This window comes from Littorina saxatilis, linkage group LG16 (assembly GCF_037325665.1).
Source record: "Littorina saxatilis isolate snail1 linkage group LG16, US_GU_Lsax_2.0, whole genome shotgun sequence".
In the NCBI taxonomy this organism is placed as follows: Eukaryota; Metazoa; Mollusca; class Gastropoda; order Littorinimorpha; family Littorinidae; genus Littorina; species Littorina saxatilis.
In genome coordinates, this window is record NC_090260.1 from 11,885,304 (window position 1) to 11,900,437 (window position 15,134).

Here is a 15,134-nt window from a genome sequence, read left to right on the forward strand (position 1 = left end):
ACGATCGATGAAACAAAAAACGGGATCCGAAAGACACAAAAACTCAAAAGATCAAAATGTAAACTGTATGTTTTGCTAGTTTGGCTTTATTTTCGATTTGGCTCCATTCACTGAGTTATCCGAACGGCGGCAGTGCGGAACCACAGCATCCATCGCTATATATAGCTTCAGCGCGGCTACAGGGGCCTATCATCGCAAAGCAACCCGAAGACTGGGCTACACAGCCTGCTCAGAGTACGTTCTCCGAGTACAAAGTACCCTTCTCACACGGCTGTCCAGCCTGTATTCAAACATACTTTGTAACCGCTATGAGCGAAGTGCAATGGGTGCACACACACACACACACACACTCACACACACACACACACTCACACACACACTCACACACACACACACACACAAACAAACACAAGCACAGGTACATAGCTACACGCGCACACACACAAAGGTACACCCCCTACACACACACGCACACACAAACATACACACACACACACACACACACACACACACACACACACACACACACACACGGACACAAATACAAACAGGAAAGCCACGTGGGTGATCACAATTTTCGCTTTTAAAAACGCTTTATTTCGAGTCCGTGTAAGATGGGCTGCAGTGCTCATTCAAAAGGTCGCAGAAACGTGTTCCTGGAGTCGTTATGCAGTCGGGCAGCTCACCATCCCGTCCTGAAGTGATAGCAGTCTGTGTTAAGTAAACCCTACCTTCAAAGCTATGCACACATCCGTGAATGTGTGCGTGCTTGCATCTCGGTTGGTTGGTTGGTATGTGTCAGTTTGTTTGTTATTTTGTGTGTGTGTGTGTGTGTGTGTGTGTGTGTGTGTGTGTGTGTGTGTGTGTGTAGGTGTGTGTGTGCGTGCGTGCATGTGTGTGTGTGTGTGTAGGTGTGTGTGTGTGTGTGTGTGTGTGTGTGTGCGTGCGTGTGTGTGTATGTGTGTGTGTGTGTAGGTGTGTGTGCGCGTGCGTGCATGTGTGTGTATGTGTAGGTGTGTGTGTGTGTGTGTGTGTGTGCGTGTGTGTGTGTGTGTGTATGTGTGTGTGTGTGTGTAGGTGTGTGTGTATGTGTGTATGTGTGTGTGTGTGTGTGTGTGTATGTGTGTGTGTAGGTGTGTGTGTACCCATGTTTCCACAGGTTTGGTTGCCTAAATCACCATAAGGCAACCATCCACACGTGGATGGCAACCTAAACTCTGGATGGCAACCTAATTGTGTGGATGGTCGCTTCATTTAACACCGTTAAATTGACTTTTTTGACGGAAAGAATGTCATAACAATGTTCAAAATGACATTCTTTCCGTCCTCTATAGGCGACGAAATAGGTCAAATTTTGTGCATTTTTTAGTGCAAAATTCTTCGATGCCGGAGCGAGTACTGCACCCAGTGCTGTTGTAGTGCAAGTGCACTAGAAAGGCACTACACCCAGTGCCGCCTCTTAGGTAACCATCCACACTTTAGGTGTGGGTGTGTGTGTGTATGTGTGTGTATGTGTGTGTGTGTCAGTTTTACTGTAACGGGTTGATTGGTATTAATTTTTGTTCAAAGAGGTAACTGTTCTAGAGAGAGTTCTCTCCCTTTTGGTACAGCAAAGCAACAGGCGTAAGTGGATACACATAAAAACAAAACAATATACAACACCTGATTGCTAAGTGCTTGGATTACTTATTTGAATTTGCAGCTGTTTTTAGTTCAAATTTTATTGTGAACGTATATGTAAATTATATATCAAAATGGGATTCATTTTCTCTGAGATTAGACCTCACTCTACACATACCCCTTAACCGCCCATGTTCCACTCGTGTTCCCCCTCCAAATGGTAAAGCTCACGCGTCGATTCCGACTCCGGTCCCCTCCGGGTTCGCTTGAGTAGGTCTGTGGACACACGATACGTCACATTGCACCATTGAATACGTCACATTGCACCATTGAATACGTCACATTCCACCATTGAATACATATAGGTTACACACTCCGAGTTCTAAATATCGTGCATATTTTCCCTAGGGTCGATTTTCAGGTATTACCGAGCCTCTGGCGAGGTAATACCTGGAAATCTACCCGAGGGAAAATATGCACGATATTTAGGACGAGGTGTGTAAGCTTTTTATCCCATTACTCCGACGTTTTCATTAAAAAACACCACTTTTTGACACAAACTCTGCGAGTGCCTGTTTTCTGCTGGCCAAACCTTCAGCAACCGCAAATCGTGTCATCAAATTCATGTGCGAAACGAGAAACGAGTCCCCTTTTGTCTTTTCGGTAAACGCGCCATAAAACGTCTGCTTTTGTATTTAGTCATCAATACTGCTTAAGAAAACGAATTACAGAGATTGCGCAGTTCAATGCATTCGATATTGTGCAGTCACCGGCCGGTTTCAGTCAGTGACCCAAGTCGGTTGTCAGAGGCATTACGCCAAAAAGACTGCGAGTGTGTGCTTTTACAAGCGATGAGGATGATTGCTGAATTTGTGCTTACTCGAGCTGTTGTGCTTCAGTGTTCAAATTTGGATTAATTACTTCTTCAATCGTCATTTTATAGGTGAGCCTTACTTTGATGCCTGGCTTTCAGTCTTAGGCCAGTAAGTTATCTGTACTGTACTGCGGTAAGCTTCGTTTTGTTCTGCGGTCTATTCAATGTAGGTCAAAACTTGTAAATCTATGTGCCTGCATGACCTGAACCTACACACCGTTGTTTACTTTAAAATTGAAAAATAACACACGCAAGATCCGAACTTCTTCGCCACCTTTTATTTTAACCGTATCTCCAACTTTGTAAGTGGCAATTTCCATGTTGCTGGTCAACTTGATCAGAAAGCTTAGCCTGTATTTCTGTAGACAGATCTGCAGCAGACGACAGATGGGACAGCCTTGTTCTGTTGAACCAGATTTAGCAATCAATGCTCTAAAAGCGATAGCAAATGAACAAAACTGTAAGCATACTGTTTTAGTTTAAATCTTATTTTGTCGCTCAGGATTTTGAATCAGGATTTTGTTGTCGGCATTGATCTAAGCGGTTGCCTATGAAGAGTAGGCTAGAGTTGTGCGCCTTGAATCACTGTCTGTCTCTGTCGCTCTCTCTCTCTCTCTCTCTCTCTCTCTCTCTCTCTCTCTCTCTCTCTCTCTCTCTCTCTCTCTCTCTCTCTCACACCGCTTCATAATCTTCACTCAGCACTTTTCACTCCAGCAGATTATGTGTATTCTTTGTTGTTTTCTTTATTTCTTCAATGTTAAAATGTATGTAGATCGTTAGCTAAACGTGAGTTCGACTTTTATACCGCAGAATATTTCAATCGTTTTGCTAAAGAAAGTAGTGTCCGAGTTAACGATAAATATGCCGATGACCTCTATAAATTATTCAATTGTACTCTGAGATCAAAGACAATGACCAATGACAGGTGAGACAGAGACTCGGTTGTGATGGATAATTCATATGGTTGTGATGGATAATCCAGAATAATCACCTCCTCAGCTAACAGAGACAAAGAGGCAGGTAATGGGATAAATTACATTGCACCATTGAATACGTCACATTGCACCATTGAATACGTTACATTGCACCATTGAATACGTTCCATTGTACCATTCAATACGTATAAGTTACAGCTCCGTCCATCCATGGTATCGCGTGGAATTTTGTCGAGACTGGGTTAATGAATATGACGACGTCACTCGAGGCTCTGCCGAGAGTGACGTCATTATATTCATTCACCCCGTCAGACAAAATACAACGCAATACCAGGGATGAATCGGAGCTGTAACGTATATATGGCATAACCAAAGTAAGGAGAATTTGTCAGGGGGTGTGGAAACAAAGCATGGGAAATTCACCATGGGCAGAATAATCAACGCTAAGCCCAGAAGTTGTAGATATATATTTTGTGTCAAGGCCAGTTTTGCCCAGTTCCGGAAAATACATCATGTATTCATTCACCCTGTCAAGACGAAATACCACGCGATTCCATGGATGAATCGGAGGTATATCCCGTGACGCATCAAAACTAATTTTTGTTTTGAAATGTCTTCACAACGTACAAATAATCTATAACGCCATAATCGTCGGATCATCACAAGACAGGTAGTACATACTTTGTTTGTCGTCTGCTACAAATCTAGTTTTGTTGGTTCTCTGGTTGACACGGAGTGAATAGAAGCTTCATTCGTACTATCATCAAGCGGAATAAATGCTCAATCCGCTGTCATTTCGCCACTGAAAATTGTTTTTTTTCTCACTTTCAAACATTGAAACGGCAACCCAAAAGAGTGTTTCAGCTGTTTCAACACACGGGTTTAGCTACTACTTTCCAGTGACTTGTTCCTCAGTCTAAAATGACACCGGAAGCGAAAACATTGTCGCGCATACTGTCATAAAAAAGACGTCATGACACGCAAAACGAAAGAGACTTTTTACGTCATTTGTTTTTGGTTCAGTGGACTCCGGCCGTCGCAAAATAAAAAGGCTGGTCCGTGGGTCAGACTTGAAAAACGCGCGAGTACCCAAAACGTCTTTGTTCTCTGTTGGCATTGCAGCTGTGAAATAATTAGTCTTGTGTCTCAGTCGTGTAGGTACAGTGTTTGCTTCTGCAATCGCTGTGTTCGTGTTGGGCTTCGTGAGACAAATCAGCGAATCTATGGTGTGAAAACAATGTCTGTACAAAACACTCAACCCAACTGCTGAGGAAATGAACTGTATGAGGTTAATTTTATTCCTATAATGCTTGTCGAAACGAGCCATAAGGCTTTAGAATAAAACAAATAATTCCACGCACAGCTTGACGATCTGAACACAGACGAGGTCGCAGTTTGTAGGTTGAATCTACGAATCGGCACGACCAGGGATAGATCTGTATCTCTGGTATCGACCTTCCAGATTATCAACAGCGGGTTCATGGTCAGAATCAAAAGGTCTAATTTGCTTGGTTTCCAGCCAAAACGTCACCATTTTCATAAAAGATCTTCTTGTTCTTGTTTTTGCGGCTGCGCAAGTTATTTGCCTAGGTCATGGCCGAACGTTAGGCATACGGAGCAGTATCGCGGGATATTTGCTCACTCGAATAACAGAGACAAAGAAGGGAAGTCATGCTATTTGTCATGTTACACCATTTAATATGTCACATTGCACAATTGAATACATATACATAGTAGTAGTAGTAGTAGTAGTAGTAGTAGTAGTAGTAGTAGTAGTAGTAGTAGTAGTAGTAGTAGGGACTGGAAAGTGGTTTCCATAAGCCTCGCGGCTTTTTAAGCGTCAAAGTTTAATTTCAAATTCGTTGTCGGTCGATCATATTTAACATGCTCAAAATCGCTTCCTCAATATTAATTATCATACAAATAAAGTGACTGAATAATAAGTGTTTCTTTGTCCAGCAGATTCTTAAAGGCGTTATAGTTTTGTGCACTTTTAACAACATCAGAAAATGTGTTCCATGATGGTGCAACTCTATTAGAAAAAGGAATGTTTTCGGATATTAGTTTTACTAATTTCCATACAAAAATATGTCAGTATAAGCCCGTGTTGCATCGGTGGCCTTTTGAAAAATGACTCTACTTTGACATTATCCTGAAAATGTGTATAAGTCTGTACCAAGTCACCTCTCAGCCTTCTCGATTTAAGAGTCGGGAGATTGAGTGCACGCAGTCTGTCGACATATGATCGATATGCTTTTTCAAAACTTTAACCAGTTTCGTGGCTCTGCTTTGCACCCTTTCAAGGGCTGCTGATTGACTCTTCAGATATGGATGCCAGATGACGTTGGCGTATTCTAAATGTGGTTTAAGCAGTGCTTTATGCAACTTTATTAGCTTGTCGTAGTCAAGATAGGAAAAAAGTTACCTTTATTATGCCGAGCATTTTATTCGTTTTATTAATTATGTTTTGAATATATTTGTGAAAACTCAGGTGTTCGTCAAACATTCCACACAAATATTTCTCCTCCTCACACTCCAAGACTGTTTTTCATTTCATCATTCACCTTCCTTGAGAAATAATGTCCAGGATTATTTTTCGCCCACATGCAGGCCTATGCATTTTGATATGTTAAAATACAAATTCCATTTATCTAATTATTTATTGAGATTGTAAATGTAATTTTGTATTGTTTGGTAATTAAGTGTCATCTGCAAATACTTTGCAGGTACTTTCTACTATATCCGGTAGGTCAATAATACAGATAACCGGCACGGTGGCCTAGTGGTAAGGCGTCCGCCCCGTGATCGGGAGGTCGTGGGTTCGAACCCCGGCCGGGTCATACCTAAGACTTTAAAATTGGCAATCTAGTGGCTGCTCCGCCTGGCGTCTGGCATTATGGGGTTAGTGCTAGGACTGGTTGGTCCGGTGTCAGAATAATGTGACTGGGTGAGACATGAAGCCTGTGCTGCGACTTCTGTCTTGTGTGTGGCGCACGTTTATATATGTCAAAGCAGCACCGCCCTGATGTGGCCCTTCGTGGTCGGCTGGGCGTTAAGCAAACAAACAAACAAAAAATTAATACAGATTGTAAACACGACTGGCCCCAAAATACTGCCCTGTGGGATGTCCCTTAAACTTCTGTACTATCAGAATGCACATTACCCATTCTGACTTTCTGTTTCCTGTTGGTTAAAACATCTCTAATCCATCTCAGAATAACCCCAGTTATTCCATAATACCCAAGCGTGACCAGAGTCTTTCATGTGGGACCGAATCGAAGGCTTTCTTAATATCAAAATAAACAATGTCAATACAATTTTTGTCTTCCAAAATCTGTATCAAATTCTCAACACTTGACCTCTTTTGACGAAAACCATGCTGACAAGTAAAATACACATTGTTAGCAGTCATGTGATCAACAATGATGTCTCTCACTATGGCTTCTATGACCTTACAAATACCACACGTGAGGCTGACTGGCCTGTAATTACCCGGATCAGATTGTTGTCCCTTTTTAAAAATAGCAGTAACCTCTGCTGATTTCAAGCCCTTAGGTACTTGTGACTGCTCCAAGGATTTATTACATAATATACAAAAAGGTAACGCAAGTTCCTTATTAGTTCCTTCAGTACCCGTGATGGGATCTTGTACATTTGTGGCAATAATGGATCGGCCTATTTGGTAGCAGGCAGGCTGTAAACTTCAAGTGTATCAAATCGCAGGTCGATCGAAGTATCCTGCTCCTTTATTGCACACCCGTTTTATCGGGGGTGTTTAGTTTATGTTCTGTCTGTTTAATCAATCAATCAATGAGTCTTATATCGCGCATATTCCGTGGGTACAGTTCTAGGCGCTCTGCAGTGATGCTGTGTGAGATGAAATTTTATACGGCCAGTAGATTGCAGCCATTTCGGCGCATATTTACCTTTCACGGCCTATTATTCAAAGTCACACGGGTATAGGTAGACAATTATTAACTGTGCCTAAGCAATTTTGCCAGGAAAGACCCTTTTGTCAATCGTGGGATCTTTAACGTGCACACCCAATGTAGTGTACACGGGGGGAGGTTCGGACACCGAAGAGAGTCTGCACACAAAGTTGACTCTGTGAAATAAATTTCCGCCGAACCTGGGATCGAACTCACGCTGACAGCGGCCAACTGAATACAAATCCAGCGCGCTACCAACTGAGCTATATCCCCGCCCCGTTTACATGTGTGTTTGCACTTATACTCACGCATATCTATGTTGCGTAGATTCCGCTTTTCCAAAGGGGTGTTTTGCTTGGAAGTATGGTACACACGGTCGTCGGACAAAATGACATTACTCCCTGGAACAAAAAAGCAGATACAACCTGTCAGGTGTTTTCAAGACGTTTTCAATTGAGGTTTAGGTCAACTTCTTGATTTAAATCTTGTTAATACGTCACGCCAGGTCCATGGGAAACCTTTCCCATTCACGCTTTGCGGTGGCAATAGAGTTATAGCAGGACGGTGGTCGTCGTGTCAATGAAATAACCAATCAGCGTCGTCGTGTCAATGAAAGAGCCAATCAGCGTCGTCGTGTCAATGAAATAACCAATCAGCGTCGTCATGTCGATGAAAGAGCCAATCAGCTGCACAGGGTGGTTGACATTTAAGCAAATTAATTGATCAAGTTTTTTGGTATTCCCGTTAGTATAGCTTTTCGGGCGCCTGCTGTCGCACAGCAAAAAAAGGGGTTCTGCAGGGTTCAAAATACCTTACAGTCACTAGTTGACTGTGTGGTAGCTCTTTAGATACCTCAGATCAATTAGGATCACAACCAAATACCTTACAGTCACTAGTTGACTGTGTGGTAGCTCTTTAGATAGCTCAGATCAATTAGGATCACAACCAAATACCTTACAGTCACTAGTTGACTGTGTGGTAGCTCTTTAGATAGCTCAGATCAATTAGGATCACAACCAAATACCTTACAGTCACTAGTTGACAGTGTGATAGCTCTTTAGATACCTCAGATCAATTAGGATCACAACCAAAAGGAAACATTGGTTTGAATACGCACAAATCTCTTTGCCTAAATCACAGAGCGAAGACGAAGATGCGTTCGTTAAACTAGCAGATTTTTTTACGACGAAGGTTAATATGGGAGCAGCCAGTTTTGCCTGTGTTATATAGTGCTAAACAGAGCACCCATCACCGTAAACGACCCACCACAGCTTCTATGTCTCTCTATTATTGAAGTCAGCCTTTCCCATCAGTATTTGATCTTTGACAAGGCGTCGCGGCCGTAGTGATATTAACACTTGAAACGGCAGCGATTGACCCCGAACATCTTCTTCTTCTCCTTCTTCGTTCATGGGCTTAGACTTCCACGTTCACTCATGTTTTTAACACGAGTGGATTTTTACGTTTTTGACCGTTCTTACCCCGCCATTCAGGCAGCATACGCCAATTTCGGTGGAGGCACGCTGGATATTTTCGTGTTTCTATAACCCACCGAACTCTGACATGGATTACATGATCTTTTCCGTGCCCACTTGGTCTTGTGCTTGCGTGTTCACACGAATGTGGTTAAGTCACTAGCAGGTCTGCACATAAGTTGACCTGGGAGATCGAAAAATGTCCACTCTTAACCCACCTGGCGGCAGCGACCGGGATTCGAACTCACGATCTCCCGGTTAGGAGGACGACGTCTTACCACCACGCTACTACGCCCGTCACCCCGACCATCGACTTCGCTAATATTTTGATAATAATGTGTTTTTAATAATTTCAGATTGTGATGAAACAAATGGGAAACAAGTCGCGTAAGGCGAAAATACAACATTTAGTCAAGTAGCTGTCGAGCTCACAGAATGAAACTGAACGCAATGCAATTTTTAAGCAAGACCGTATACTCGTAGCATCGTCAGTCCACCGCTTGTGGCAAGGGCAGTGAAATTGACAAGAAGAGCGGGGTAGTAGTTGCGCTGAGAAGGATAGCACGCTTTTCTGTACCTCTCTTCGTTTTAACTTTCTGAGCGTCTTTTTAATCCAAACATATCATATCTATATGTTTTTGGAATCAGGAACCGACAAGGAATAAGACGAAAGTGTTTTTAAATTGATTTGAAGAATTTAATTTTGATAATAATTTTTATATTTTTAATTTTCAGAGCTTGTTTTTAATCCAAATATAACATATTTATATGTTTTTGGAATCAGAAAATGATGGAGAATAAGATGAACGTAAATTTGGATCGTTTTATAAACACATTTTTTTTTTACAATTTTCAGATTTTTAATGACCAAAGTCATTAATTATATTTTAAGCCACCACGCTGAAATGCAATACCGAAGTCCGGGCTTCGTCGAAGATTACTTGACCAAAATTTCAACCAATTTGGTTGAAAAATGAGAGCGTGACAGTGCCGCCTCAACTTTCACGAAAAGCCGGATATGACGTCATCAAAGACATTTATCAAAAAAATGAAAAAAACTTATGGGGATATCATACTCAGGAACTCTCATGTCAACTTTCATAAAGATCGGTCCAGTAGTTTGGTCTGAATCGCTCTACACGCACGCACGCACGCACGCACGCACGCACGCACGCACGCACACACACACACACACACACACACACACACACACACACACGCGCACACACACACACACATACACCACGACCCTCGTTTCGATTCCCCATCTATGTTAAAACATTTAGTCAAAACTTGACTAAATGTAAACAAGTCGCGTAAGGCGAAAATACAATATTTAGTCAAGTAGCTGTCGAACTCACAGAATGAAACTGAACGCAATGCCATTTTTCAGCAAGACCGTATACTCGTAGCATCGTCAGTCCACCGCTCATGGCAAAGGCAGTGAAATTGACAAGAAGAGCGGGGTAGTAGTTGCGCTAAGAAGGATAGCACGCTTTTCTGTACCTCTCTTTGTTTTAACTTTCTGAGCGTCTTTTTAATCCAAACATATCATATCTATATGTTTTTGGAATCAGGAACCGACAAGGAATAAGACGAAAGTGTTTTTAAATTGATTTGAAGAATTTAATTTTGATAATAATTTTTATATTTTTAATTTTCAGAGCTTGTTTTTAATCCGAATATAACATACTTATATGTTTTTGGAATCAGCAAATGATGGAGAATAAGACAAACGTAAATTTGGATCGTTTTATAAATTTTTATTTTTTTTTACAATTTTCAGATTTTTAATGACCAAAGTCATTAATTAATTTTTAAGCCACCAAGCTGAAATGCAATACCGAAGTCCGGGCTTTGTCGAAGATTACTTGACCAAAATGTCAACCAATTTGGTTGAAAAATGCCTGTCAAATGGTTGTGTGATGTGTCTAGTGTGTTGGCGAAGTGTTTTGTGCTTGTCACCTCTCGCTTTCAGCCCTCACCGCTGGCTAGCACCGTCCTTTTCAGGACAACGCGAAAAGAGAGCAGCTTGCGTCAGTCTCTCCTGCCAGTACATAACCTCTCCACAGCAAGCCCTTTGTAGTGCCTCCATCGTGGCGACAGGCGTGAACTGGGTACTGAAAGGCCCCAGGCTGAACTACAAGGACTCGGAGGAGGTTGGCCCCTAGACGTGTGGCATGCAGGCCCACCGGCGTGTGGATACGCCCTGGTGCCCACGAACCAACCCCCAACTATGGGTTAAATAGCCGGGCAGGACAGGCTCGTCAACCCTGGAAGGCAGCTGTCCTAGGAGAAGATCACTCCAAAATTAAAACGAGGGCAGAGGAGGCTCACTATCCCTGCAAGGAAACTCCTCTAGGAGAAGGACCACTCCAAATTTAAACCCACGTAGTCCCCCGAAGACGGAAGACATCGGCCATTAGGCGGGGAGCAGACCGGATGTCTACGCTTACTACGACAAATGATTGTGTCTAGGTCGAATGTTCGTGATGGTGTCGCCTCTATGGAACCCAGCCAGGTAGAGGCGGTGCCGGGCTCCATGCCTCAAAGGAGCCCACCCCCAGCGACTGGCAGCTCCCACCCTTCTGAGATCGCCAGGGAAGGACGGAGTAATGCGACTGGCAACTTCACCCTTATGCATTGGAACGCAGAGGGGTTGAAAAATGAGGGCGTGACAGTGCCGCCTCAACTTTCACGAAAAGCCGGATATGACGTCATCAAAGACATTTATAAAAAAATGAAAAAAACGTTCGGGGATTTCATACCCAGGAACTCTCATGTCAAATTTCATAAAGATCGGTCCAGTAGTTTAGTCTGAATCGCTCTACACACACACACAGACACACACACACACACGCACACACGCACATACACCACGACCCTCGTTTCGATTCCCCCTCGATGTTAAAATATTTAGTCAAAACTTGACTAAATATAAAAAAGAGAAATCAATCGGACGTACTTAATGATAAAGATCCCACGATTGACAAAAGGGTCTTTCCTGGCAAAATTGCATAGGCATAGTATTAAACAATGGCGACTGCACGTGAGAGGGAACAATAAAGAGACCAAAAAGCAATGTACTCACGTTAAAATGACGAACACGGAACGAATAACAGCGACATCCGCACGGGTACGTGAGTCTCCTCTTTCGTTCCCATTTATCCCCCCCCCCCCCCCCCCCCCCACATTTGTTTTGGTCTACAGACCTCAAAACTGCCGCTTTTCAACTCTAACTTTTTTGTGTGCCTGTGTTATTGTTGACTTCCCCTCGAGTAGCTTCCCTTGCTTCTCTGTCTTTGTCATTTGTTGGTTTGTGCAGGCTAGTGCAGTTGTTTTGTCAGTTGTTCTCCTCTTTATCTGTTCTATCGTCTTTCTTCTTCTTTTTTGTGTGTGTACTTTTGTGTTTTTGTGCCCGAAGAAGACCCTTAGGTCGAAACGTCGCTGTTATTCGTTCCGTGTTCGTCATTTTAACGTGAGTACATTGCTTTTTGGTCTCTTTATTGTATAGGCATAGATAAAAAAAATGTCCACCAAATACCCGTGTGACTTGGAATAATGGGCCGTGAAAAGTACATATTCGCCGTAATGGCTTGAGATTTACTGGCCGATGTGACTGCGTGATATATTGTGTAAAAAATTCCATCTCATACGGCAGAAATTAATATGTAAAGCGCTTAGAGAACGTCAAGCGCTATGTAAATCTCCCATATAAATAAATAAATAAATGATACCGAATGTTAAATATGATCACAGGACCTATTTTTGAAGGAATATTAATCCCTGGTTACCGTTCGTTGTATTGATGTGTTTCTATTTGTTTTATTGTAAGGTGTCTTTCTGATGTGGCTAAAAATAGCGTATTTACATGACGCTTTCATATGGTAAAATTATATCATTTTCTCAATTCGGGCCAAAATATTTCTTGGACCATCTGAGCAAGTTTAACCAAAAAACAAATTGCGTGAAGCTAAATGTACACCTTTTATTAATCTATAAAATTCACAGAATAATACTGATAGCATTGCATTTCACAAAGATTTTGCTTTGTCGAATACAACAACTTAGTATTGAAAACGCTGACATATTGAAAAGCCAGTATAAAAAAGTCACGGAAAAACACACTTTTTATGATTTTTTTTTATTTTCTGAACTTGTTCTTAATGAAAACACAACATACTTATTACTTTTTTTAAGCAGGAAATAAAAAGATTGGGTTGTATCGATCTTTTAATCGATTACTAACATCTACATTTTTCTTAGAATTTAAAGTCTATGATGACCAAACTCTTTTTTTTCCACGCATGGTCTTGTGCTTGCGTGTACACACGGAATGGGTAAGGCACTTGCAGCTGTGCACCTTAGCTGACCTGGGAGAGACACACACACACACACACACACACACACACACACACACACACACACACACACACACACACACACACACACACATAAAAACTTCCTCTCTCGCCCTTGTGCACCCATTCAGTCTAGTAGTGAATGGATTGAATAACTGGTACTCTGACAATAAGATAAGTTAAAATAAGAATATTGTGATGTGACTGGGTGGCCGAGTGGTAACGCACTTGCGCTCGGAATCGAGAGGTTGCGTGTTCGACCCTGGGTCAGGCCGCTATTTTCTCCCCCCTCCTTTCCTAACCTAGGTGGTGGGTTCAAGTGCTAGTCTTTCGGATGAGACGAAAAACCGAGGTCCCTTCGTGTACACTACATTGGGGTGTGCACGTTAAAGATCCCACGATTGACAAAAGGGTCTTTCCTGGCAAAATTGTATAGGCATAGATAAAAATGTCCACCAAAATACCCGTGTGACTTGGAATAATAGGCCGTGAAAAGTAGGATATGCGCCGAAATGGCTGCGATCTGCTGGCCGATGTGAATGCGTGATGTATTGTGTGAATAAAATTCCATCTCACACGGCATAAATAAATCCCTGCGCCTTGAATAAAATTTAAAAAAAAAATCCCTGCGCTTAGAACTGTACCCACGGAATATGCGCGATATAAGCCTCATATTGATTGATTGATTGATTGTAAATAAATGTTGATATTTTTCTTTTGGCACCAAATTGCATTTTTCTTAACACAAAGACACAATAAAAAGCATAATCGTACACTCACAAGTTGCACTGTGGCTTTGGAAGTGGAGAGACAGAAAGACGGAGCCAAGGAAGTGCAGCAAATGTTTCTTACCTGCGATCAAAATCAGGAGAAGAAAGAGAAAGAGACAGCGTGCAGACATCATCCCACTTCAAATGTTTGGCTCGGGATAAAAGCTGGAAAACAACAGAAAAAGGAGCTCACGTAAATCTATGTCAAAACATTTAGTTTGTGTGATTATAAGATCACAAGAAAAAGATTAGTCTTACAATTGTAATACCTACCAAACAGTAAGGAAACCTTCTTCCGTTTGCTGTAGTGGTTGACTTCTCGTTGGCTGTAGTGGTTGACTTCTCGTTGGCTGTAGTGGTTGACTTCTCGTTGGCTGTAGTGGTTGACTTCTCGTTGGCTGTTGTGGTTGACTTCTCGTTGACTGTAGCGGTTGACTTCTCGTTGGCTGTAGTGGTTGACTTCTCGTTGGCTGTAGCAGTTGACTTTTGTTCTGAAGACGTGACTGGAGGAACTCTCTCTTATATATCTGCCACAAAGGCTCATGACTTCTGTCGTTATCCAAGTGGGAGGATTTTGTTTTAAGCCTGATGACTGGTGCATGTGTGGCTAATTACATGCTTCCAACAGGGAGAAGATCATATTTAACGACAATTGTACGAGGGGATTAACGCATCGTCATCTATAAGCTTATGGTAGGGATTAAGGCATTGTCATATATTCCCGCAGTGGGGCACTGCGGTTATGAAATTAAAGGCCCCTCCTGTTTTTGGAACCGCAGGAGCTTTCTAGTTTGCTGTTAGGTAGATGTTTGGTTCCTCTTTCCTGTCATGCTCTCTTTTTCTTCATGAATTCTTTTCTTTTTTCTGCCTTCTTGCTCATTCACCTGTATTTTTTCCAAAAATCTCTTCTCTTGCCGCTTGTCTCGCGATTCATGTATAGTTTAATCTGTTAGTGTTCTGATGTAAGTCCAGCAGTAGATAGGTTAAGCCTATTTTAACATACTGGAAACTGGTAATCTTCCAGTAGGTATTAATTTAGTTTTACTAAAGCCTGCTGGGACACAAGTAATGGGTTAGTGCATTTGTAAACAGGAATCGCTTGACAAGTGGCCCCCTTCATCCCCCCCTTCCTCGTCCTGATATGGCTCTGCGTAGTCGGCTGGACGTTAA

The 15,134-nt window shown here is 42.1% G+C and overlaps 1 long non-coding RNA gene across 1 annotated transcript; it reads right to left on the minus strand.

The window, feature by feature from the left end:
* Positions 1-568: 568 nt before the first annotated feature.
* On the minus strand, positions 569-14,469 carry LOC138950407 (uncharacterized). Its single transcript, XR_011450650.1, has 5 exons — positions 14,238-14,469; positions 14,047-14,129; positions 7,667-7,759; positions 1,799-1,896; positions 569-695 (listed from the first exon to the last, which is right to left on the minus strand). It is a non-coding gene; the product is annotated as an uncharacterized lncRNA (long non-coding RNA).
* Positions 14,470-15,134: the final 665 nt, after the last annotated feature.